This window comes from Caretta caretta, chromosome 9 (genome assembly GCF_965140235.1).
Source record: "Caretta caretta isolate rCarCar2 chromosome 9, rCarCar1.hap1, whole genome shotgun sequence".
NCBI classification, from domain to species: domain Eukaryota; kingdom Metazoa; phylum Chordata; order Testudines; family Cheloniidae; genus Caretta; species Caretta caretta.
This window is the reverse complement of record NC_134214.1, coordinates 48,735,615-48,761,547: the sequence shown is the minus strand read 5'-3', so window position 1 is coordinate 48,761,547 and position 25,933 is coordinate 48,735,615. Positions and strand designations below refer to the sequence as shown.

Here is a 25,933-nt window from a genome sequence, read left to right as displayed (position 1 = left end):
TTTGTGACGCGCGGCCCTTTGTTCCCCAGCCGCTCGGCGCGGCGGCCGCTGGCGCTGCCGTGGGGGGCGAGGGAGCCGGTCGGATACGCTCCGTTTGGCGGGGAAAGGCTGATTTGCTGGAGCAAATTTACAGGCGAGCAGGCGGCTGAGGGAATAACTTTTATTGGCCCAGCGTCTCTCGGTAAGGGTGGGAAGCCTTGCAGGTAGTGCCGGCCCTTCGCCTAACTTACTGCAGAGGCCACAAGACTCTTGCCAAAACACAAGCAAGTTTATGGTGGAAACCTGCCAGTGTTGCAAAGGCAGCTGCCTCGCCCCAGGGAGCCTAGCAGCCCCCAGAGCCCCGGCCTCCCCCGCAGCTGGAGTCAGGGCTCTGGGGACTCCGTTCTCCACAGCGGCCGCCTTCGGAGGCCAGGGCTCTGGGGGCTGCTAGGCTGTATGCGTTGGGGCAAGGACCAAGCTGGGCCTGGAGCTTTTCTAGGATATATCTGAGGGAGATTTCCAAACCTGAGCCATTCTTTTTAGGTGATAAATCTGAGGAACCGTCCCAGATTGAGGCGTTGGAACAAATTGATAAACTAAACTGTCCCAGAAGTGGTTTTGGAACAAATTCATAAACTAAACAAAAAGAAAATGAGTACGTGTAGCACCTTAGAGACTAACTAATTTATTTGAGCATAAGTTTTCATGAGCTACAGCTCACTTCATCGGATGCATACTGTGGAAAATACAGAGCATGTTTTTATACACACAAATCATGAAAAAATGGGTGTTAATCACTACAAAAGGTTTTCTCTCTCCCCACCCCACTCTCCTGCTGGTAATAGCTTATGTAAAGTGATCACTCTCCTTACAATATGTATGATAATCAAGGTGGGCCATTTCCAGTACAAATCCAGGGTTTAACAAGAACGGGGGGGGGGGTTAGGAAAACAAGGGGAAATAGGTTACCTTGCATAATGACTTAGCCACTCCCAGTCTCTATTCAAGCCTAAATTAATTGTATCCAATTTGCAAATGAATTCCAATTCAGCAGTCTCCCGCTGGAGTCTGGATTTGAAGTTTTTCTGTTGTAATATCGCAACTTTCATGTCTGTAATCATGTGACCAGAGAGACTGAAGTGTTCTCTGACTGGTTTATGAATGTTATAATCCTTGACATCTGATTTGTGTCCATTTATTCTTTTACGTAGAGACTGTCCAGTTTGACCAATGTACATGGCAGAGGGGCATTGCTGGCACATGATGGCATATATCACATTGGTAGATGTGCAGGTGAACGAGCCTCTGATAGTGTGGCTGATGTTATTAGGCCCTGTGATGTGTCCCCTGAATAGATATGTGGGCAATTGGCAACGGGCTTTGTTGCAAGGATAGGTTCCTGGGTTAGTGGTTCTGTTGTGTGGTACGTGGTTGCTGGTGAGTATTCACTTCAGGTTGGGGGGCTGTCTATAGGCAAGGACTGGCCTATCTCCCAAGATTTGTGAGAGTGTTGGGTCATCCTTCAGGATAGGTTGTAGATCCTTGATAATGCGTTGGAGGGGTTTTAGTTGGGGGCTGAAGGTGACGGCTAGTGGCGTTCTGTTATTGTCTTTGTTAGGCCTGTCCTGTAGTAGGTGACTTCTGGGAACTCTTCTGGCTCTATCAATCTGTTTCTTCACTTCCGCAGGTGGGTATTGTAGTTGTAAGAATGCTTGATAGAGATCTTGTAGGTGTTTGTCTCTGTCTGAGGGGTTGGAGCAAATGCGGTTGTATCGCAGAGCTTGGCTGTAGACAATGGATCGTGTGGTGTGGTCAGGGTGAAAGCTGGAGGCATGTAGGTAGGAATAGTGGTCAGTAGGTTTCCGGTATAGGGTGGTGTTTATGTGACCATCGTTTATTAGCACTGTAGTGTCCAGGAAGTGGATCTCTTGTGTGGACTGGACCAGGCTGAGGTTGATGGTGGGATGGAAATTGTTGAAATCATGGTGGAATTCCTCAAGAGCTTCTTTTCTATGGGTCCAGATGATGAAGATGTCATCAATATAGCGCAAGTAGAGTAGGGGCGTAAGGGGATGAGAGCTGAGGAAGCGTTGTTCTAAGTCAGCCATAAAAATGTTAGCATACTGTGGGGCCATGCGGGTACCCATAGCAGTGCCGCTGATTTGAAGGTATACATTGTCCCCAAATGTAAAATAGTTATTGGTAAGGACAAAGTCACAAAGTTCAGCCACCAGGTTAGCCATGACGTTATCGGGGATAATGTTCTTGATGGCTTGTAGTCCATCTTTGTGTGGAATGTTGGTGTAGAGGGCTTCTACATCCATAGTGTAAGGACAAAGTCACAAAGTTCAGCCACCAGGTTAGCCGTGACATTATCCAGGATAGTGTTCTTGATGACTTGTAATAGGTCAGCAGGACCAGATGCTAGTGAGAACTTAAGGATTGCCATCCTGGGACAGAACAAAGGTCCATCTAGCCCAGTATCCTGTCTTCTGACCAATGCTAGGTGGAAACTCAGATGTGAAATTGCAGAAGTACTAACTGTTGCATGTAACCTGTCATTTAAATCAGCTTCTGTACCAGGTGATTGGAGGATAGCTAATATGACACTAATTTTTTAAGAAGGCTCCAAAGGTGATCCTGACAATTACAGGCTGGTAAGCCTAACTTCAGTCGTGGGCAAACTGGTTGAAAAAAGAACAGAATTGTCAGACACAGATTAACATGATTTGCTGGGGAAGAGTCAACATGAAGTCATTGTGGATAGTTCTCTGAAAACATCCACTCAACGTGCAGTGGCAGTCAAAAAAGCTAACAATGTTGGGAATCATTAAAAAGGGATCAATAATAAGAATAAATATCATATTGCTTCTATATAAATCTATGATATGCCCACATCTTTAATACTGTGTTCAGATGTGGTCACCCCATCTCTAAAAATATATATTGGAATTGGAAAAGGTAAAGAAAAGAGCAACAAAACTGATTACGGGTATGGAACAGTTTCCATATGAGGAGAGATTAATAAGATTGGGACTTTTCAGCTTGGAAAAGAGACGACTAAGGGGGAATATGATAGAGGTCTATAAAATCATGACTGGTGTGGAGAAAATAAATATGGAAGTGTCATTTACTGCTCGTAACACATGAACAAGGGGTCACTAAATGAAATTAATAGGCAGCAGGTTTAAAAACAAACAAAAGGAAGTATTTTTTCACACAGTGCACAGTCAATCTGTGGAATCTTTGCCAGAAGATGTGAAGGCCAAGACTATAACAGGGCTGGAGGCTGCATGCTGTTTGATCTTCATTCTCCCAGGGATGGGAGGGTCTGGGAGACCCAGCCAGCTGTCGCAAAAGGTGAGGAAGGGCAGGGCCACACCACATCCCCTAGCTGGAGGGTAAAGAAATTGGGGGAAGTAAAGGGTGCTGGTGTCTGGGCTGGGAGCTGCCCCGCGGCTGGGCTCCGTGGAGAGTGGGGGCTGGTGTCTGGGCCAGGGGCTACTCCGCAGCTGGGCGGGAGGGGGGGCATAGGAGGTGGGGGGCGTGAGTGGCTGGACTCTGTGGGATGTGGGGACTCGTGTCAGGGGGCTGCCCCATGGCTGGGCTCTGGTGGGAGGGGGGATACTGGTGTCTGGGCTGGGAGGTGTCCCATGGCTGGACTGTGGGGGGAAGGAGGTGTGGGTGTCTGTGCCAGGGGGTCTGGAGGGATGGGAGTGCAGGTGTCTGGGATCTGGGGGCACCACACAGTTTTCCTTGAGCAGTCCCCAACTGGAACTGGGTTGTGGTAGGGGTTTCTTTAACACTTTACTCCTGGGGGAATGTTTTTTGCTGTTTGTATTGTTGACAGGTGTTTTGAAATAAATTACCAAAATAATTGAAACTGGAGTGATTATATTGTATTATTTTGACAAATAAAATATGGAGAATTTTAAAATATTGTGTGCAGAATTTTTAAATTTTTTTGTGCAGAATTCCCCCAGGAGTAATAAATTTTCTTAATAAAATAAAAGTCTTTCTTTATGAACAATATGAAACACCACTAATAAACGAAGACTAAAACCAGTAATAAAATAAAGTGCATATAGCGAACATGAAACAGTGCAAAACACTGAAACCAGTTTCCTATTTTTGCCGGTCTCTGGCCCCCTGTTCTCCTTTTCCTTTCTAGCACAAGTAGCATGCACTGGGTGCTGTTGCGGAGAGGTAGAGGACTTCTGGGGGTACATTTGCCCTGTCCAACAAGCATGGAGTCCCGGTTCATGGGCCGCCCAACTATGGCATTGTGCAGTGCGATCCTGGGTTGTAGGACATGGAGGAGTGGTCTCAGGACCTGGTGTGAGTGGAACAGGAGCTTGCACTCTTGCAGCCATTAGCACAAGCAGCTGCTCAAACCGGGTTTTCTGCTGTATTCAGTCTTCCTCCCTCAAGCAACATTCCTGCTCCAGAAGCTGCGCTGAAAATCTATCAGTGTGCTCTACAGACTGTCTGTGCCTTTCCACTCCTATGAATCCTTTCCCCTTTAGTATTGTGTCTGCTTGTTGACTCCATTCAGGATGTCCACTATGAGTTAATTACAGAAATGCCTCCTCTTTGACCACTCCTTGACCGTTCAAAATCCCAGGCTCCTGCTGGACCGTGGCTGGGCGGCAGAGGTGGAAGTGCCTGAAAGCAGACATCAAACAGTACGTTGTCTCAGTACTTCAAAAAAAAGTTCAGTGCATCCTCAGAAAAAAGTGCCTGTGGAATCTCAAAGCCAAAAAAATGATACTTTGTAAAACTCAGCTTCACTATGTTCTCAGATGAATACTTCTGTTCCTAGAAGCTCCATGGCCATAATTGAGTTAAGCAGAGTGAAAAGAGTGCACACATAATGGTAAGATGACATTTACAAATGCTATATGTTTAAAAATTGCAGACTGTTGTAGCCAGGGGCAGTGGGGTTATGCCATGGTTTACTACCTAAGGTTTCTCAGTCCTTTCAGGCATTCCACAGTCTGGGGGACATGACAATCCTGGAGTTTCCTGAATGCCAAAGAGATTTTATGCCATGCTACCAGTGGTAAGCCAGCTGTCTATGCTACAGAGGTTTCAAGCTTATGGTGACTGAGCAGCACATCTATGAGTGGGGTGGACCACAGTCCTGATTAGGAGAGCCCAGAAAATATACCCTTTCCTGAAATGAGACTACCCATTGGGAATTCCTACTCTGCGAAAAGTTTGCAACTATCAGCACCCAGGATTGGGTCAAAATTAAAGGGAAATCAACAGGATGCCGTGTTAGCATCCACACGGTTTACTGTCTCCCTATAGCTTACAACGCAGCCTGCTCTGACTAAATATACTATGGACTACATGCAAACACATCTGACAATATGGACTCTCAAAGAACTACATGGACAGTCACCCCCCTTTGCCCAATATATTTGTATACTGCACACAATTCCCCCCCCACACACACACCCTGGGGTATTTCAGACATTGATTTACTCACCCACTCTCTACATTTTCCCCAACCTTCATGTACAGTTTACAGGTAGCTTGTTACGCTATGGCATACTAAAAGGGAAGGCAGTATTCTTTCTTTTAACGCCCCAGCACATCTTTAAGCATTTGCAAGTATCTAAAAAAACTTTAAAGTTAAATGCTTGTTTAACAGTTGTTTGTGTTTCTTGGTCTCCATTTTGAATGCCGTGTGGTGGTGGTGTGGAAAGTGATGCCAAGATGCTGGGGTACATTCCACCATTAGTAGATACACATGACTACTTATGTCCTGTAATAAAAAGTGCAATGGGTCATAAACTGGAAATCCCTCCCATTTGACTATTATCATTAACAATAAAAAAGGAGCCAAACACTTACCAGCCTTCGGGGCTTTTTCTTCCTTTTCTGTTTTTGCTGCTGGTTTTGCAGCAGGCTGTTCTTCCAAGGGGGTCATCAAACAGCTCCTCCGAGTATGGGCCCAGGACATGCTGCATCTGCTCCAGTGGCACAGTTTCTTCGGGGATTGGTTGGAACCCCAGAGTCACTTTGCTGGCTTGATCTATGAGGCACCTGTTGGCTCCTCTCTGGGCTGGTACTAGATTTGGGGGTCAGAAGGTCACGACTCTGGCTGATCAGGCTATCATAAACCACTGGGGACTCAGTGCTTGATGCAGTTCCCAGCACCCAGGCAAAGTCCTCAAAAGAGACAGGATGACAGGGAGTTCCCAGAGGTGTTCTCACCCCTGGCTTTCTGGTAGTCTCTCCTGAGCTGCTTACTCTACTCCCAGACTGGTGACCAGTGCTGTTGAATTCCCAGTGCAGCCAGGTTGTCTGCTATTTCTTGGTATGCATGGTCATTTCTGGTCACTTCTCTTACTGAAGTTGAATTTTTTGCTTGCCTCGTACCAGTAATTTATTGGAATCTGACTGTGGTCTCATGACCAGGCAGTGCACTTGGTAGCAGCAAAGATGCTTCGTTCTGCTTGCAGCTCAGTGGTCTGTAAGGAGAGTTTGAGAGTTGCAGGCTCTGATGCCAGAACCTCCTTATTCACAAATCTCCAAGAACAAGTGATTTTATGACCATTCCCCAAATTTGTGTCTAAAGTGGTTGCTTGGCTTCGTTTGAATACTGCGGATGTGCAAAGCATTGACTAAGTGATTGCCATACTGGATTTACCATGGATTTCACTCTAGGTATGGTAAACCCTTCATAGATTCACAGATACTAAGGTCAGAAGGGACCATTATGATCATCTAGTCTGACCTCCTGCACAACGCAGGCCACAGAATTTCACCCACCCACTTCTGCGAAAAACCTCTCACCTATGCCTGAGCTATTGAAGTCCTCAAATCGTGGTTTAAAGACTTCAAGGAGCAGAGAATCCTCCAGCAAGTGACCTGTGCCCCATGCTACAGAGGAAGGCGAAAAACCTCCAGGGGCTCTTCCAATCTTCCCTGGAGGAAAATTCCTTCCCAAACCCAAATATGGCGATCAGCTAAACCCTGAGCATATGGGCAAGATTCACCTGCCAGATACTACAGAAAATTCTTTCCTGGGTAACTCAGATCCCACCCCATCTGACATCCTATCGCAGGCCATTAGGCCTATTTACCATGAATATTTAATTACCAAAATCATGTTATCCCATCATACCATCTCCTCCATAAACTTATTGAGTTTAATCTTAAAGCCAGATAGATCTTCTGCCCCCACTGCTTCCCGTGGAAGGCTATTCCAAAACTTCACTCCTCTGATGGTTAGAAACCTTCGTCTAATTTCAAGTCTAAACTTCCTGGTGGCCAGTTTATATCCATTTGTTCTTGTGTCCACGTTGGTACTGAGCTTAAATAATTCCTCTCCCTCTCTGGCATTTATCCCTCTGATATATTTATAGAGAGCAATCATTTCTCCCCTCCACCTTCTTTTAGTTAGGCTAAACAAGCCAAGCTCCTGTTCCCACTACAAAATATGCGTTCCCACTACAAAATATTACATATAAAAAAATCTGGCAACTAAAAGAGCTAAGGTTGCCCCGCTGGCTGTAGTAAAGGTAAAGGCACAGGTGAAAAATTCCCCCAGAGCATGCTGGAACTCAGAGGCTGAGTTGGAAGCCAAGACAACATCTGTGGATGCTTCTCTGTGGAAAATGCTACAGCCTGAGGTGCCCATTGGGGCTGGTAAACCTGAACAGGGGAATATTGATTTGGCCAGATTGTAAAACCAAGACCCTATCACAGCTAAATTGAGCCCAGACAGAGATTCAAAAGAATAGAAAGGAGGTCCCTTAATGATTGTACAACCCTGTGATGGAGACTCAATCTGGGTAGCCAAACCCAGTGATCAATGATTTTGGATTGTACCAGAGAAATATAAAATCACTTTTATTTATGTGTCATGATATACCCACTGGCAGCCATCAAGGTATTAAAAATACTGTCAAGAATACAGCAGATTGATTGGCTGGCATGGATAAATCAGGATGTTAGGCAATATGTAGAAAATTTTCTAGTTTATGCCCAAGTAAATTCTGAACCTGTCAACAGAAAAGCAAAATGGAGACATCAACAAATTGATTTCCTGGATTCAACTACAAATTGATTTTATTGGCCCATTGCCAAAAATGGCCTGAGGAAATCTATACACCTTGGTCATTGTGGATGCTTTCTCCAAATGGGTAGAAGTGATCCCTATAAGAAACAATGAGGCAGTTGCTACTGTTAAAGTTCTGCTTGAGCAAAGCTTTATCAGATGTGAACTTTCCACAGGCATAGGTACCAACTTCCCCTTTACCCAGGGGGTGTTTGACCCCCCCCTTCCGCCCAGGCCCCGCCCCTGTTCTCAAGCCCCTGCCCCTCCTCTTTCCACCCCATCCCGAGAGTGCCATGTCCTCACTACTTCCGTTCCCTCCCAAAGCCAACCTGCACACTGTGAAACAGCTGTTTGCAGCAGGCGGGAGATGCGGGTGGGAGGGGGAGGAGTGATCAGCAGGGGAGAGGTGCTGGGGGCAGGGAGAGGGGGGAACTTGGTTGCCAGTGGGTGCTGGAGCACCCACAGAGTCAGCATCTATGCCCACAGGTAACTGGTTCAGATCAAGGAACACATTTTAGTGGTGAGAGAATGCGTAACACCGTAATAATGCTGGGAATACAGGAAAAAAAATCACTGATCAGCCATACTCATCAACATTGGGAGAAAGAAATAATAGCACTTTAAATTTTATGTTTACTAAACACATTGAAGAAAATAAAAAAAGATTGGGACATTAAATTTCCCTTAATACTGACAGCTCTTTGAGCTACTCCAGATAGAACAATGGGGATAGCACCGTTTGAAATCCTGACAGGTATAAAATGGTGTTGCCTGAACAACTGCTTTGTGCTGTGCCAGGCTTGGTACAACGCTGTTGTAACTGTTCAGTGGTTGCTGCAGGTAAAAGAACACCTGAGAGAAGTTAATCTGTGGGAAGCTACAAACATAGGTGTGAGATAAAGACAGACTGTTTGATGTTTAGATGCCACAACAAAGGTGCAAGAGTGGCAAATAGATCAAGTAATGATAAATATCTACAATGAAAAAGGAAACCCAGGAAAGGGTTAATTAGTCAAAATAATGATTGTTGGAAATCACACTATGGGTAACATGAAATGCAATAGGGGTATATGTGTGTGTAATATACATTCTGTTCTATATATATTCAGAAACAGTCAAAAACCTTTAAAGAGATCCAAGCAGGGGAAATGCCTAGCTTCATTCCCAATAAATATTTGCTGAATTGGTACAACTGTGCACGGAGGCTGATATCCTCTGAAATCTAGCTGAGGTAACAATGTCTCCTCTTGATTATAGTTACTATTCAGAAGACTTATTTCTCACTTTCCCTGTCAACCATTGAGAAGACGGTGTGTATGAGACCAAAGTATGTAGGTAGCTATCCTCAAAGACTCCATTTTGAAGTAATGTGGACAGGTACCTCAGACACTGGTGAACCACATGGAATGGTGACAGACACCCCTTCTGGACTGTTACACAAAGGTGCAAGCCAAACAGATTGGGTGATGTGATTCCCCAGGAGCTATGCAATCCATCTATTATTCCTGGGGGAATTCTGTGCCACTGCGCAATGCAGAATTTTGCAGAAATTAACCTGCGTGCAGAATATCCCTTCTCATTTCCTGAATTTCCTGAAATGGGCTGCAGTGCTGCTGGATGCCACTGGGGGCTGCTGGACCCAGTAGAGCCCTGTTTGTATATAGAAGACACGGGAAGAGGAAGGGAGCTAGAGGGTTCCTGACAGCTGCAGTTCTCACCATGCCCTGAGGGAAAGAGAGGGTGGTGCACAGGAAACTGAGTGCAAGCCTGGGACGAAGCATCAGGCTGTTTCTCCCTTTGGATCCCTGGGTGGGCCACAACTGGGCTCAGGGGGAGGGGGTGCAGGTATCTGGGCAAGGGGGGGCCCTGTGGCTGGGCTCTGGGGGTGCGTGTATCTGGATGGGCTCGGGGGTGCAGGTATCGAGCCTGGGGGGCCCCCACACCTGGGCTCTGGGGGGAAGGGAGTATGGGTATACGGGCCAGGGGGGGTTCCCATAGCTGGGTTCTGGGGGTGAAGGGAGTGCGGGTATCTGGGCCCGGCCCCCCACAGCTGGGCTCTGGGGGGAGGGAGTTCAGGTGTATTGGCTGGGGGAGGGGCTGTGACTGGGCCCTGGGATGGAGGGGTTGTGAGTGTCGGCCCCCTGGATGGGCTGGGGGGGGGGAGGTGAAAGGGGCAGGAAAACAGGAACTGGTTTGTCATAGGGGTTTCTTTAACTCTCTACTGCTGGGGGAATTTTTGTGTCTCTATTGTTACAGACATGCTTGTTAACAGGCACAGTAATTCCTCACTTAACATCCTCTCCCTTAATGTTTCGATCTTACATCCCTGCGCCATTACAGAACATGCTTGTTTAAAGTTGTGCAAAGCTCCACTATAACGTCGTTTGGCTGCCTGCTTTGTCCATAGCTGGCAGCCCCCCCACCCAGCACCTCCTGCCCGCCGGTGGACCCCGTGGATCAGTGCCTTTCCCCTGCTTCCCTGCCTACTGCCCGCAGCAATCAGCTGGTTTGCGGTGTTCAGGAGGGAGGGGGGAGGAGTGAGGATTCGGCGTGCAGGCTTCCCCTCCCGCCCTGCACGCCGCAAACCAGCTGATTGCTGTGGGCAGGAGGCTGGGGGGAGGAGCGAGGACGCGGCATGTGGAGTAAAGGGGGAGGAGGTGGTGGGGGAGAAGATGCGAGTTAAGGGTGAGGGCTTGGGGGAAGGGATGGAATGGGTGGGGGCCGAGGATTGAGCCCCCCGCCCTGGTGCTTGCACAGTAGGGGAAGTTGCCGCTGCAGCTGCGCAACGTGCTTCTAGCCTACGGCACCTTCAGCCTCCTTCCCTGCCTCATTGTCTGCCATGCCAGTGGGCTGTGCCTGTGTAGGGTAAAGGGGGGCACCTCCCATTGCTTCATACTCAGCAATGATGTTCCCATTGCTTCATACTCAGCAATGATGATTGTAGTATTAAATTGTTTCTTTAAAATTGTTTAAAACTTACAACTGTATTAAACTGCTTATTTAAAATGTATATAATGCCTTTTGTCTGGCAAAAATTTTTTTTCCTGGAACCTAACCCCCACCTATTTACATTAATTCTTATGGGGAAACTGAATTCGCTTAAAGTCGCAATTTTCAGGGACATAACTACAACATTAAATGAGGAGTTATTGTATTTTGAAATAAATTACCAAAATAATTGAAACTTGATTATGTAGTGTTATTTGACAAATAAAATTTGCAGAATTTTAAAATATTGTGTGCAGAATTTTAAATTTTTTGGCCAAGAATGCCCCCATGAGTAATCTATGGTATAAAACAGAAATGAGACAGAAACCCAAGAAAGAACTCATCTCAACTGCCCAATAAAAGCTGAATACCTGGAGTGGACGTTAGAGACTTGCCACATATGTGGGAAATGGAGAATACTGTATGGTCACACAATAGTTAAATATAATTATGAAGGGAAGGTGTCATAACTATACAGCTACGGGTAGCCTAGAAATCCTCCTTACCTGTAAGGGGTTAAGAAGCTCAAATAACCTGGTTGGCACCTGGCCAAAAGGACCAATGGGGAAAGAAGATACTTTCAAATCTGGTGGGGGGAGGGAAAGGCTTTGTTTGTGTGTTCTCTTGGGAAGCAGAAAAGCATCAGGTCAGAAAACGCCTTCTCCTATAAACCATCCTAAAATGAGTCTCAATATTGCAAAAAGAGTAAGAAAGTAGGCAAGGCACGTTAAATTTAAATTATCTTTTATTTTAGCTTGTGAATTTTCCCTTTGCTAGAGGGAGGTTTATTCCTGTATTTTGTAACTTTAAAACTAAGCCTAGAGGGAGTTCTGCTGTGTTTTTGAATCTTTTGTTACCCTGTAATGTTATCTTCCACCCTTATTTTACAGAGCGGATTCTTTTACCTTTTTTTAAATAAAATTCTTCTTTTAAGAACCTGATTAATTTTTTCAGTGTCCTAAGACCCAGGGGGTTGATCTGTGCTCACTTTGTAACCAGTTGGTTAGGATATTATTCTCAAGCCTCCCCAGGAAAGGGGGTGTAAGGGCTTGGGGGGATATTTTGAGGGAATAGGAACTCCAAGTGGTCCTTTCCCTGATTCTTTTTTCTAAATCACTTGGTGGTGGCAGCATACCATCCAAGGACAAAGGATTTGTGCCTTGCGGAAGTTTTTAACCTAAGCTTTCATGTGGGTCCCCACAACTGTACCACAGAGTTCAGAGTGGGGAGAGAACCTTGACATGGTGGCAGCGTGGTGGGATCATTTTGAACCAAAAGCACAGAGCTTAGGATTTTAAAAGGACAAAAAAAATGTTTTCCCCCTTTTGGCTGCTTGGAAGCAAGGAGGTTTTAAGCTGAGAGCAGCTGGAGTTTTTTTTTCTCTGCCTCAAGGCAGAGAAGTCAAGTTACAGCAAGGGAATTCACAAGATAGGTTTTTTTTTTCCTTTCTATCTCTCAGGTTAAGCTAGGCTAAGTGCAGAAAGGCTAGGATGACAGAAAGTGACGTCCAAAAAAACCTGAAATTAGCCAGATTTGAAGCTGAAGTAATACAAAAGGAACATGAAAGACAGCTGGAACTTAGACAGATGGAGATTGATGCACAAGTGGCCAGAAAAAAAGCTGCTAGGAAGGCAGAAAAAGCTAGGGAAGAGGCTGCCCAGAAGCGGGCTATGGAGGCCCAGATTGAGGCCCAAAAGCATGAACAGGCTGTTATGAAGTTGAAGAGACAAAACCCTTCAGCTGCTGGCTCCACTTTCCCAAAAATCCACAAATGGGAGCGACTATGTCCGCAGTATAATGAATCCAGTGATGTGGCTGAATATTTCATCACCTTTGAGAGACTGTGCACCCTCCATACAATTCCTGATGATCACAAGATGACCACATTGGTAGCAAAATTGACTGGAAGAGCTCTGGACATATTCAACAAGATGCCTATTAGGGATGCTTCTAAATATGGTAAATTTAAGAATTTGGTTTTAAAACAATTTCAAATTACACCTAAAATTTATAAAGTAAAATTTAGAGCCCTTACAAGAGGGGCTGGACTAAGTAATGTGGCTTATGTAAACCAGATAAAGGATCTGTTGGATAAATGGGTCAAAGGAAGGGATGTAACTAGCTTTAAAGGAATGTGTGATTTGGTTATACAGGAGCAGTTCCTGACTATAACCAATAATGATGTAAAACAGTGGTTATGGGATAAGAAAATGGACTCAGCAGAAAGTCTTGCTTCTTATACTGATCAATACAAGCAGTCCCAGGCCGCCAAAGAGGCGAGGAAAATCAGAACAAAACGTGTGGAGGTAGCAGAGAGGAACAACCTGGTCACAGTTTGGGTGGATACCAGAAGGGACACCCTGAGACCATACCATACCACTGGGGGCAGCCCAAGGCCCCACCTACACCCCAAAGAAAACTCCAGACACCTTATTGTCCCACCACACCATTCTCCAGCAACCCACCTCACCCCAGTGACCAGTCAGCTGGGCGATGTTTTAAATGTAACGAACTGGGGCATGTAAAGGCCAACTGTCCCAAGAACCCCAATAGATTACAGTTCATTACACCGGGGTCACACCAAAGATCCTCAGGCCCAGATGCTTCCCAGATACCCTCAAAGTAAAGGGAAACTGTGAGTATGGGCGGGAAGAAGGTTACAGCGTGGAGGAACACTGGAGCACAGGTGTCAGCTATCCACCAATCAATAGTAGATCCCAACTTAATCAACCCAGAGGTCCAAGTGACGATTCAACCCTTCAAGTCAAACTCTTTTGACTTGCCTACAGACAAGTTGCCTGTCCAGTACCAGGGGTGGTCAGGAATGTGGACTTTTGCAGTCTATGATAATTATCCCATTCCCATGTTGCTGGGGGAGGACTTGGCCAACCATGTAAAGCTAGCCAAGAGGGAGGGAATGGTCACCCGCAGCCAGGCTAAGCAAGCCATCACAGCTAGCTCTGTTCCTGAGCCTTTTACAAGGGCCCAGTCTGTGTTACCAAAGACTCAGACGGAGCCAGTCCCAGAACCGGAACTGGCAGAGCAACCAGCACCAGAACCATTGCCAGCACTGAGTCCAGTGCTTGCAACCCCGTCTACAGCTCCAATGCTAGAGGGTAACACTGAGCCTGCACTGGCAGCAGCAAATTAACCTATGCAAGAGGCTCAGCCAGAGCCTGAATTAACAACATAGTGCACCAGTGAAGAGCAGTTCACAGTCAACGGAAACCGCCCCATCACCTACATTGCTTCCAGAGGGACCAAACCCAAGTCCACAATCCAGTGAGGAACTGATGTCTCCAGAATCAAGGAAACAGTTCCAGACCAAACAGGAAGCAAATAAAAGCCTCCAGGGTGCTTGGACAGCGGCACGGAGCAACCCACCGCCTCTCAGCTCTTCTAATCAATCCCGGTTTGTTGTAGAAAGAGGACTTTTATACCAGAAAACTCTTTCTGGTGGGCACCAGGAAAACTGGCATCCTCAGAGACAATTGGTAGTTCCAACTAAGTACCAGGTAAAACTTTTGAGCTTAGCCCATGATCATCCTAGTGGCCATGCTGGAGTGAACAGGATCAAAGACTGTTTGGGGAAGTCGTTCCACTGGGAGGAAATGGGCAAGGATGTTTCTACCTATGTCCGGTCTTGTAAGGTGTGCCAAATAGTGGGAAAACCCCAAGACCAGGTCAAAGCCCCTCTCCAGCTACTCCCCATAATAAGGTCCCATTTCAGCAAGTAGCTGTGGATATTCTGGGTCCTTTCCCAAAAAAGACACCAAAGGAAAGCAGTACATACTGACATTCATGGATTTTGCCACCCAATGGCCAGAAGCAGTAGCTCTAAGCAACACCAGGGCTAGAAGTGTGTGCCAGGCATTAACACACATTTTTGCAAGGGTAGGTTGGCCCTCTGACATCCTTACAGATTCGGAAACTAATTTTCTGGCAGGGACCACGAAAAGCCTTTGGGAAGCTCATGGGGTGAACCACTCAGTTTCCACCCCTTACCACCATCAAACAAATGGCCTGGTGAAAAAGTTTAATGGAACTTTGGGGGCCATAATATGTAAATTTGTAAATGAGCACTCCAATAATTGGGACCTAGTGTTGCAGCAGTTGCTCTTTGCCTACAGGGCTGTACCACACCCCAGTTTAGGGTTTTCACCATTTAAACTTGTGTATGGCCCTGAGATTAAGGGGCCACTACAATTGGTGAAGCAGCAACGGGAGGGGTTTACGCCTTCTCCAGGAACTAACATTCTGGACTTTGTAACCAACCTACCAAACACCCTCCAAACCTCTTTAGCTCTTGCTAAAGCAAACCTAAAAGATGCTCAGGAAGAGCAAAAAGCCTGGTATAATAAACATGCCAGAAAGTGTTCCTTCAAAGTAGGGAACCAGGTCATGGTCTTAAAGGTGCTCCAGGCCCATAAGATGGAAGCGTCATGGGAAGGGCCATTCATGGTCCAAAGCGCCTGGGAGCTGTTAACTATCTCATAGCATCCCCCACATCAAATCTAAAGCCTAAAGTGTACGATGTTAATTCTCTAAAGCCCTTTTATTCCAAATAATTAAAGGTTTGTCAGTTTACAGACCATGAAGGAGATAACGCCGAGTGGCCGGAAGGTGTCTACTACGAAAAAAAAAAGTGATGGTGGCATGGAAGAGGTAAACCTCTCAATAATCCTTGGACGTATGCAGCGCCAGCAGATCAAGAAGCTGTGCACTAGCTTCGCACCGATGTTCTCAGCCACCCGAGGACAGACCGAAAGGGCGTACCACTCCATTGACACAGGTAATGCTCGCCCAATTAGAGCCCAACCTTACCGGGTGGCTCCTCAAGCCAAAACTGCTATAGAACGGGAAATCCAGAACATGCTACAGATGGGTGTAATCCGCCCCTCTAACAGTGCGTGGGCATCTCCAGTGGTTCTAGTTCCCAAACCGGATGTGGAAATAAGCGTGGACTACCGTAAGCTAAATGCTGCAACTCACCCAAAAAACTATCCAATGCCATGCACAGATAAGCTATTGAAAAAACTGGAACGTGCCCAGTTCATCTCTACCTTAGACTTCAAAGGGTACTGGCAAGTACCACTGGATGAATCCGCCAAGGAAAGGTCAGCCTCCATCAACCATGTAGGGCTGTATAAATTTAATGTGTTCCCTTTTGGGCTGCAAAATGCATCCGCCATCTTCCAAAAACTTGTAGATAGTCTCCTAGTGGGATTGAAGAAATATGCAGTTGCCTACCTTGACGATGTGGCCATCTTTTCTTATTCATGGGCAAAACACCTGGAGCATCTCCAAAAGGTCTTCGAGCACATAAGGGAGGCAGGACTAACTGTTAAGGCTAAAAAGTGTCAAATAGGCCTAAACAGAGTGACTTACCTTGAACACCAGGTGGGTCAAGGAACTATCAACCCCCTACAGGCCAAAGTAAATGCTATCCAAAAGTGGTCTGTCCCAAAGTCAAGGAAACAGGTCTTCTTAGGCTTGGCCAAATATTACAGGCGATTTGTACCACACTACAGCCAAATTGCCGCCCCACTGACAGACCTTACCAAAAAGAAACAGCCAAATGCAGTTCAGTGAATTGAAGAGCGTCAGAAGGCCTTTAACCAGCTTAAAGTGACACTCATGTCTGACCCTGTGCTAAGGGCCCCAGACTTTAACAAACCTTTCCTAGTAACCACAGGTGCGTCTGAGCGTGGTGTGGGAGCAGTTTTAATGCAGGAAGAACCGGATCAAGAATTCCATCTTGTTGTGTTTCTCAGCAAAAAACTGTCTGAGAGGGAAAGCCACTGGTCAATCACCAAAAAGGAATGTTATGCCATTGTGTATGCTCTGAAAAAGTTACACCCATACATTTGGGGATGGCGTTTCCACCTGCAAACTGACCATGCTGTGCTAAAGTGGCTTCATACCACCAAGGGAAATAACAAAAAACTTCTTTGGTGGGGTTTAGCTTTCCAAAATTTTAATTTTAAAATACAACACATTACAGGAACTGCTAACAAAGTGGCTGATGCACTCTCCTGTAAAAGTTTCCCAAAATCAACTGGTTACAATTGTCCTTAAAATGTGGAACATATTGTTAGTTTTTATATAATCAGTAGTATATCTAAAGGTGCATGTGTCTTATTAACTCTGTTTTCTCCTACAGCTCCAGGAAGAAATCACAGGCAGCGTGGAACAGGCTGTCCAGCACCGTCTGTGATTTGGGGGGCGTGTCATAACCATACAGCTAAGGGTAGCCTAGAATTCCTCCTTACCTGTAAGGGGTTAAGAAGCTCAAATAACCTGGTTGGCACCTGACCAAAAGGACTAATGGAGAAAGAAGATACTTTCAAATCTGGTGGGGGGAAAGGCTTTGTTTGTGTGTTCTCTTGGGAAGCAGAAAAGCATCAGGTCAGAAAACTCCTCCTCCTATAAACCATCCTAAAATGAGTCTCAATATTGCTAAAAGAGTAAGTAAGTAAGGCAAGGTGCGTTAAATTATCTTTTGTTTTAGCTTGTGAATTTTCCCTTTGCTAGAGCGAGGTTTATTCCTGTATTTTGTAACTTTAAAACTAAGCCTAGAGGGAGTTCTGCTGTGTTTTGAAATCTTTTGTTACCCTGTAAAGTTATCTTCCATCCTGATTTTACAGAGGGGATTCTTTTACCTTTTTTTAAATAAAATTCTTCTTTTAAGAACCTGATTAATTTTTTCAGTGTCCTAAGACCCGGCGGGGGTTAATCTGTGCTCACTTTGTAACCAATTGGTTAGAATATTATTCTCAAGCCTCCTCAGGAAAGGGGGTGTAAGGGCTTGGGGGGATATTTTGGGGGAATAGGAACTCCAAGTGGTCCTTTCCCTGATTCTTTGTCTAAATCACTTGGTGGTGGCAGCATATTGTCCAAGGACAAAGGATTTGTGCCTTGGGGAAGTTTTTAACCTAAGCTGGTAACAATAAGCTTAGGGGGGCTTTCATGTGGGTCCCCACATCTGTATGCCAGAGTTCAAAGTGGGGAGAGAACCTTAACAGAAGGTATGTTCAGTTAATCAGTTCAATTGATGTTTTATTATTTATTAATAATCAAATATAACAACTATTAAAGCCAGTTAGCTGGTGAAATCAAATAAATACAATTGGACAATATCCAGCTGTGCCATTTAGTTTTAAGCTATTATTTTGTATACAAATGTTGATAATTGTAGTAATGCTTATAATGTGCTGTAAAATAAAGTGTATGTTAAAAGATTGCTAAAGAAACTAAAAAGGAAACTAGTGTTAGAATGTACCATTTTTACAGCATGTAAAATAAGTGACACCTTTGCAAATATATTTCCAAGCATGTTGTGAGGGAGGGTGGATGTTGGGGTACCATTAAAATCAACTAAATAGCAAGTCTCTAAAATCAAGACACCCACCAAACTGCATTCACAGGAAAGTTTCTCATGACTTTTCTTTGTAATGATTCACAAAGAAACTTGATCTTTGAATGAAAACCCCATGTTTAAAGAAGGTAAGAAATGTTGACATTAAAGAATCATGGCATGCTCTCCAAATGATATGTAATTATGGGTAGTTAATGAGTAATGGTATATTACCTATACCACAGGTGAGGTAATACTTAGGCCAAGGCCTTGCTGGCATAAGTGTGTGTGTGTGTGTTTTTTGTTTGTTTTGCAACTTATTTTACATAAAATTGTTGATGTGCTTAAAATAATATTATTGCTAACAGAACAGAGGTAACGTAATGTGCTGCAAGTTTTGAGGTTAAAAACACAAACCTGTCACAACAACCATATCTGTTGTCCCCTCCCGCACCTCCCCCCACTTTTTTTTTCCCCCCTGGGAAGACCCAGAGCAGGGTGACATAAAAATGACATGACCCAGAAACTGCAAACCCACCAGGGAAAAATTGCAGAAGTTGGTAATTGAAGCTTGCACATGCATAATGTACAGCTTACAAAAAACTAAAAGAGTTAATAGCCAATTGGATAAAGATTAAGTAATTTGTTATGTAGAAGTGTATAGAAGACCTAAGTGAATGTGGGCCCAAACCGGAGAAATATTGGCCCCTAAACTGAAGAATGGGACTCAAGGACCAGATCAAAGCATCACAGAAAGTGACCACTATCATGGAAGGACTTCCCAGTGCCCCAATGTGATAGAATACACCCCTGTATTCACAACATACACACTATTGTAATAATGTTTGTACAAAGCATGTCTTGTAAGGTATCATTTGAAAACTCATAATTTGCTTTAAATTCTGTGCAAGCAATGGCCACCCTCGCCGATTCCTTTGTGCAAGCCCAGATATCTAATGAGAGGAAACCACAGAAGGAGGGCTACAAACCCAGTGTAAAGGACTGGGGGAATCCTGTTTTTACCCCAGGAAGAAGCATGGTGGTTGGAAGCCTAAGCACTCTCTCCCCGAGAATGGTTCCTCACCTGGAAATACTCACTGCAAACCTCGTGTGAAGGAAAAGGATCTAAAAAGGTGGTTCCAGTATAACCCCACTCAGTACCTGAGAAATCAAGGCCCTGACTAAAAAGAACTAAGCCCCGTCCAACCCATATTAATGCAGCTGTCCTTAACACAGAAGCCCTAGAGGTACCTACAGTTCACCTGATGAGGACTGCCCTTACAGGGGTATATATGGAATTTATTAAAGTTGCCAGAATAAATAACAAGGAGTGAATAGGATGGAGACACACCGGAGCCCAGATCTCTCTGGTCAAGGGAAGCATGGTCCAAAAGACTGACATGTTACTTGACCAAGAAGTGGAGGATCTGGCCGTGGGAGGACATAAGATTCCTGTTCCTTTAGCCAAGATGTATGTGGAATGGGGAGATTTGGAAGGTATCAGTAGGGGGTGCTGGATAGTATCCCCATTTAAATGCTCATTGGGATGATTTTTTGCATATGGCTAAGGCTATTAATGTGGTAATCTGTAGCAAAAGGGAATATTGTGCTGGGATCCCAGAGGGGAGTGATAAAGTTCAAGAAACTGCTGAGGGGAGAAGGGAAGGTCTCTCTAACTCTTATGCAGCAGAAGGAAACAATGCGTTTCCAGGGACTAAGGCTAGCTCCTGCATGGCAGAGAAAAGCAGCATGCCTTTGGGGTGGGGGGAAGGAGATGACCTCTGTGACTAAAGAAGCTGTCTCAGATATCAGCTGCCAGCATTTTGCCTTTGAAAAAAGGATAGATCCCACTCTAGAGAACATACATGGATGTGTTCTAGAGGGAGCCCCAGAAAAGGAAAATGGGGAGATGGTGGGTTTTTTTTTTTTGATGATGGGACATTGTATAGGGAGGCGCATATGGGAAAAAAACAAAAGCCTTGGGCAACCCTTTCATCATTTGGTTGTGCCTGCCCAGCACTGTGGAAAATTAATGTTACTAGCATGATTGTCCCTTTGCTGGTCACTTGGGGCACAGAAAAGAGGAAGTTACTGGTCCTTCAAGATATGTGGTCCCTATCTATATTCCACTGAGGGTATGCACAGGTGCCATTGCATCCGGAGCCAGAGAATTTTATAGTAGTACTATCCATGGGTCTGTGCATGTGCCCTTTTTTCGTGGTTTCATTTGCGGTAATAAGGGTGGGGTGAACTGACCGAGTCCTCTGTTCCTTCTCCACCACAAACAGAACAGATCCGCAGGAGTGGGGAAGGCGGGAAGAAAGGGACCACACATCTTGAAGAATTTCCAGTTACAGGTAATTAACCTCCTCCTCTTCTTGGAATGATGGTCCCTATTGTATTCCACTGGGGTGATTAACAAGCAGGCCTAACTAAGAGTAGGTTGCAAGGAAGATGACGAAAACATCAAAGGGAGGACCGCCATGCCAAACGAGGCATCTGTCGCAGAGTCTTGCACAAAAGGCGTAAAGAGCAAAATATGTACCGAGCTCTATGTGGCTGCCCTACATGTGTCTGAAAGTGGTACATCATGAAGCACAGCCATAGCTGATGCTTGCACTCTCGTGGAGTAGGCTCATATCCCAAGGAGGGGAGACTGTTCTGACAACTGATAGCAGAGCGTAATGCACCCTGACATACACTTAGAAATCCACTGTGTGGAAATTGTTTGTCCCTTAATCCTTTCAGCTATAGTGATACTCTAGGAGACTTTCTGAATGGTCTTATCCTCTGCAGGTAGAAGGCCAAGGCCCTGCAGATGTGAGGGACTGAAGGTGCTATTCCTCCACTGATGCATGAGGTTTTGGGAAGAAAGCAGGTAAGAGTATGGGTTGGTTCAGAAGAAAGTGGGATACAACCTTTGGCAGAAACTTGGGGTGCAGATGCAAGGAAACATCCTTATGAAATATGATAAAGGGGGGGTGTCTGCCATTATGACCCTCAGTTTGCCTACCCTTTTCGCGGAAGTAATAGCTACCAAGAAGGCAACCTTCATGGAGAGGAGAGATAGGGAGTATTAGGCCAAAGACTCAAAGGGTGAATTCATTAAGATTGAGAGGATGAGGTTGAGGTCCCACTGGGGGGTGACAGGTTGAATGGGTAGATTGGTGCAAAGGAGGGCCTTCCAAAACCTGTTAGTCAATGGATGTGTAAACACAAAGTGCCCTTCCATAGGTGGGTGGAAATCACTAATAGCCGCTATGTGCACTTTGATGGACTTGATGAAGAGTCCTGACATCTTCAGGGACAGAAGGTAGTCCAAAAGAACGGGAACGTCCATGTCCTCAGGGGCAAGACCCCTTTGTAGGGCCCAGGAAGTGAAATATTTATACTTAGGCCAATAGGAATGCCTTGTGGACTCTTTCCTGCTACTTGAGAGGATGTCTTGTACTGCTGATGAACATTCCCATTCTAGCGAAAATGTCCATTCAAAACCCAAACTCTGAGGTGAAATGTCTGTGGATCAGGATGCCTGATCTTGCTGATGCATTGCTGGAGCAATTCTGGGAATGTCGGCAGCAGACGCGGGGGAGCAGCTGACAGGCAGAGAAGGAGGGGAAAACAGAATTGGTGAGGTAAAAAATGGGCGATGAGAATAACCGCGGCTCTCTCCCACCTGATCTTGTGGAGGACACATGTCAGGAGCAGTAGCAGGGGAAAAGAATAATTGGTCTGGTCCAACCAGTGGATTATGGGGGCATCACCTTGGGAACAGGTGTCAAGGCCTCCTTCGAGCAGTACCTGATGCATTTGCTGTTGGTGTGGGAGGCAAAAAGGTTCCTGGTTGGAGTCCCCCATCGTGTAAAAACATCGCTGACAATGTTGTCGTGAAGATCCCATTTCTGGTTGGCCACAAATTTCCAGCTCAGAGAATATGCAAGCACATTCTGAGTCCCCGGAAGATAAGCTGCTGACAACAGGACCTTGTGGATGATTCATCAATCCTAGTATAGACAAACTGATTCTGCACAAAGCATTAGTGACCACGTGTCCCCTTGTTTGTTGATGTAATAAATAGTGGTTGCATTATCTGACATGACCAGAACATGATGGGAGTGGGGGTATGAGAAAAAGATGCAGCATGCTTTCTGCACCCCCGCCCATAGCTCCAGAATGTTGATATGCATCCTGGATTCCCAAGCAATCCAAGTCCCTTGTGTTATGTGCCTGTCCATGTGGGTGCCCCATACGGGGAGAGAGGCGCCCATGATGATAGTCATGCTCAGGGAGGATGGAAGGAAAGATACTCCAGTGCAGACCTGATTTGGGTCCATCCACCAACTGAGGGAGGAGAGTACCTCTGGGGAAATGGTTAATGGGTGGTCCATGGTATGTAGTAAGGGAGAACAGAACCTCTGGAGCCACAGCTGGAGACAGTGAAGGAGAAGACGAGCAAAGGTGGTGATGTACGTGCATGTCACTATGTGGCCAAGAAAGGAAAGGCAAGTCTGGACTTTAACAGAAGGACTGGTGACCATCTTGGCAATCAGCTCTTGTCGCATCTGGAGCTTGTCCCTTGGTAGATAGGCTTGTGCCAAAATCCCATTGATGTGGGCTCCGATTTTTCAACATTTACACTTGCCCTTAGGGAGGAGAGGAGTCCTAGCAGTATGGAAGTCAAGGCTGGAGCCTCCCTTGTGGATCATGCTGCGAGCAGAGAGTCATCAAGGTAGGGGAATATAGGGACCCCCTGACGTTGGAGCTGGGCCTCCACTACAGAGAAAACTTTGGTGAAGACCCACGGAGCAGTGGTGAGTCCGAATAGTAAGACCCTGTAATGGAACTGTTGATGGCCTACAGCAAATCTTAGGAACCTGCTGTGGGTTGGATGGATGTCTGTGTGAAAACAGGCATTCTGCATATCAAGAGCCTAAACAACGTGCCTCTTTCCAGTGATGGTATGATGGCTGCTAAAGGGACCATATGAAACTTGGGCTTGCATATGAACTGACTGGGATGACGCAGGTCCAAGACTGGTCTCCATCCGCCCTTCTTCTTGTGTACAAGGAAATACATGGAATCAGGGTGGATAAAAATCAATGATTTAAAAAAAAAAATCAGATTTTTTTGATAAAACGCTTTTTGAGGGAAAACAACAGTCTAAAGATCATTTTAATTAAGATACATTATAGCTCAAGGATCTCTCATCATGGAATAGGGATTATAAATTCTAATGCTATAGTATGAGACAATATATTCATGTAATGTTTAAGAAAAGTTTTGTAAATGAGTTCCAATAGTTCATGGATTAGGGACCCAATCTTTTGGGGTTCCACGGGCATCTGTATAGATTATTTAGGTTAATCTTTCTATCTACCCAATGGGACTCAGTGCTCAGTCTGGAAGATACCATCAGAGACACTTAGTTTTGCCATTCTCAAACTGTGGATTTGTGTCTCCAGAGATAACACCCTTGTGAACAGGAAAATGATTTTAAATAAATAAATAAATACTATATAGAGGTGAGAAATAACAGACCTCAACCCTATTGTCCCTCTGCAAATTTGTGTACACAGAGTCAATCCCTTACCTCTCTCTAAAAATGCAAAGTTTCAAAAAGTTCAATGAATAGAAGATGGTTGGGGGTGGAACAGCTCTGAACAAGGAGAAGTCTGGAGATAAATGTGAGAAGAGAGGGACAGGCAGTAGAAACAAAAGTGAAACTGTTTGAGCAGCATATTTCAGAAGTCTTGAGGTCTTTCTCAGTGTAGCCTTCATTGATTTGCAATCTACCATACCATTCTCCCACTAGAAGGGAAAACCTGTAATGGCAGCAGGCCATAAGAGAGACCCAGTTTGGGAATATTTTAATGAAGTTCCTCTACCTGTGGGTAAGACGCGCATGCATGCAAAATGCAGACAGTGCAACAAAGGAATACAAGGGCTGGTTGCCTAAATGAAACAACATCATGAGAAGTGTTCTTTCTCAGGAGAAAGCTGCCTTGAAGATGATGAAAGGAACATATCTGAACATGCAGGATCTTTAGGTTGGTAAACTTTTTTATTTCATACTTCTTGCTTAAGGACTGCCTGTCTTCATTCTGGACTAGTCTTGAATTCTCATGTTTGAACAAAAAATATAGTTGTTACTCGATGGTACTACCATTTCAGATGCAGTTGTGATAAAAAATAAATAGCTGAAATAGGCAGATCTTCCTTTTACAATTTCACCTTTAAAGTAGTACTGAGTGTCAGTGAATGCAATGAATAATACTAAATGAGCAGTATGGTAATAATAATTGAATAACTACATTGACTTATTTTGTTTAGGAGAATCCATCCTCAACATACAGGATTCTGAAGACTATCCACCTTCAAGATCACCATCATTTTCTATAGTTTCAGTGTTATCTGCCAATGATAGTGTTTCAGTCACATCATGTATGTCACATAGCCACAGTATATCACCTGTACCAAAAAGATAATAAATCTCCATCATCCAGAAACAACCACAGATATTTTTGTGATAAGAACCAGCAGATTATAAAAAGAGGTAATTGATGAAAAGATTGCCCAGTTTGTTTATGCAAGAAACTCTCCTTTCCATATGACTGAGAACCCACAGTTCATTAACATGGTTCAGTCATTAAGACCAGGATACAGTCCACCCAACAGAGCAGATGTCGCAGCAAATTGCTGGATAAAGTGCACGAAAGAGAAATTGAGCAGTGTGCAAAAGGTCTGGAGGGTGAAATTGTTAACCTGAGTCTTGATGGGTGGAGCAATGTCCACAATGATCCTGTTGTATGTGCTTGTGTGACAACAGAAGAAGGGAATGTCTTCCTTACAGAAACAATTGATACATCAGGAAATGCACACACAGCAGAATACTTACAAGAAGTAGCAGTAAAAGCTATAACAAACTGAAAAAAAATTCAAATGTCTAGTATGCAGCTTGATCACAGACAATGCTGAAAATGTATCCAAGATGAGAAGAAATTATTTAGAAGAGAGTCCCAAGCTGATAACATACGGTTGCAGCGCTCATTTGATGCAGCTCCTAGCCAAAGACTTCAGTGTTCCAGAAATAAAGGCTAATGTTGTTGAAATTGCAAAATACTTCCATATCAAACACTTTGCAGCAGCTGCTCTGAAAAAAGTGGGAGGAACCAAGCTAACTCTCCCACAAGACGTGCCATGAACTCAGTAGTGGACTGTTTTAAGCACTGTATCAAGAACTGGCCTAATCTGATGACAGTTTGTGAACAAAATTGTGAAAAAATAGATGGCACCGTCACAGCCCAAGTTCTCAACATTGGGCTTAAGAGAAATGTTGAACACATGCTGAGTACCCTGAAGCCTGTTTCTGTAGCCTTGAACAAAATGCAGGGAAATCGCTGTTTTATTGCTGATGCTGTTGAAATCTGGAACGAACTCAGTGAGATCTTAAAAAGAGAAATATGCAATGACAGAGTTAAATCACAAGCATTAAAAAAACGAACGGGGCAAGCACGATCTCCAGCTCTTTTTCTTGC

General features: G+C 44.9%; 1 long non-coding RNA gene across 1 annotated transcript; it reads left to right on the top strand.

Annotated features, from left to right (window-relative positions):
* The first annotated feature begins 14 nt into the window (after positions 1–14).
* Positions 15–5,840, top strand: LOC125642273 (uncharacterized). Its single transcript, XR_007358353.2, has 3 exons — positions 15–181; positions 3,203–3,339; positions 4,151–5,840. It is a non-coding gene; the product is annotated as an uncharacterized LOC125642273 (long non-coding RNA).
* Positions 5,841–25,933: the final 20,093 nt, after the last annotated feature.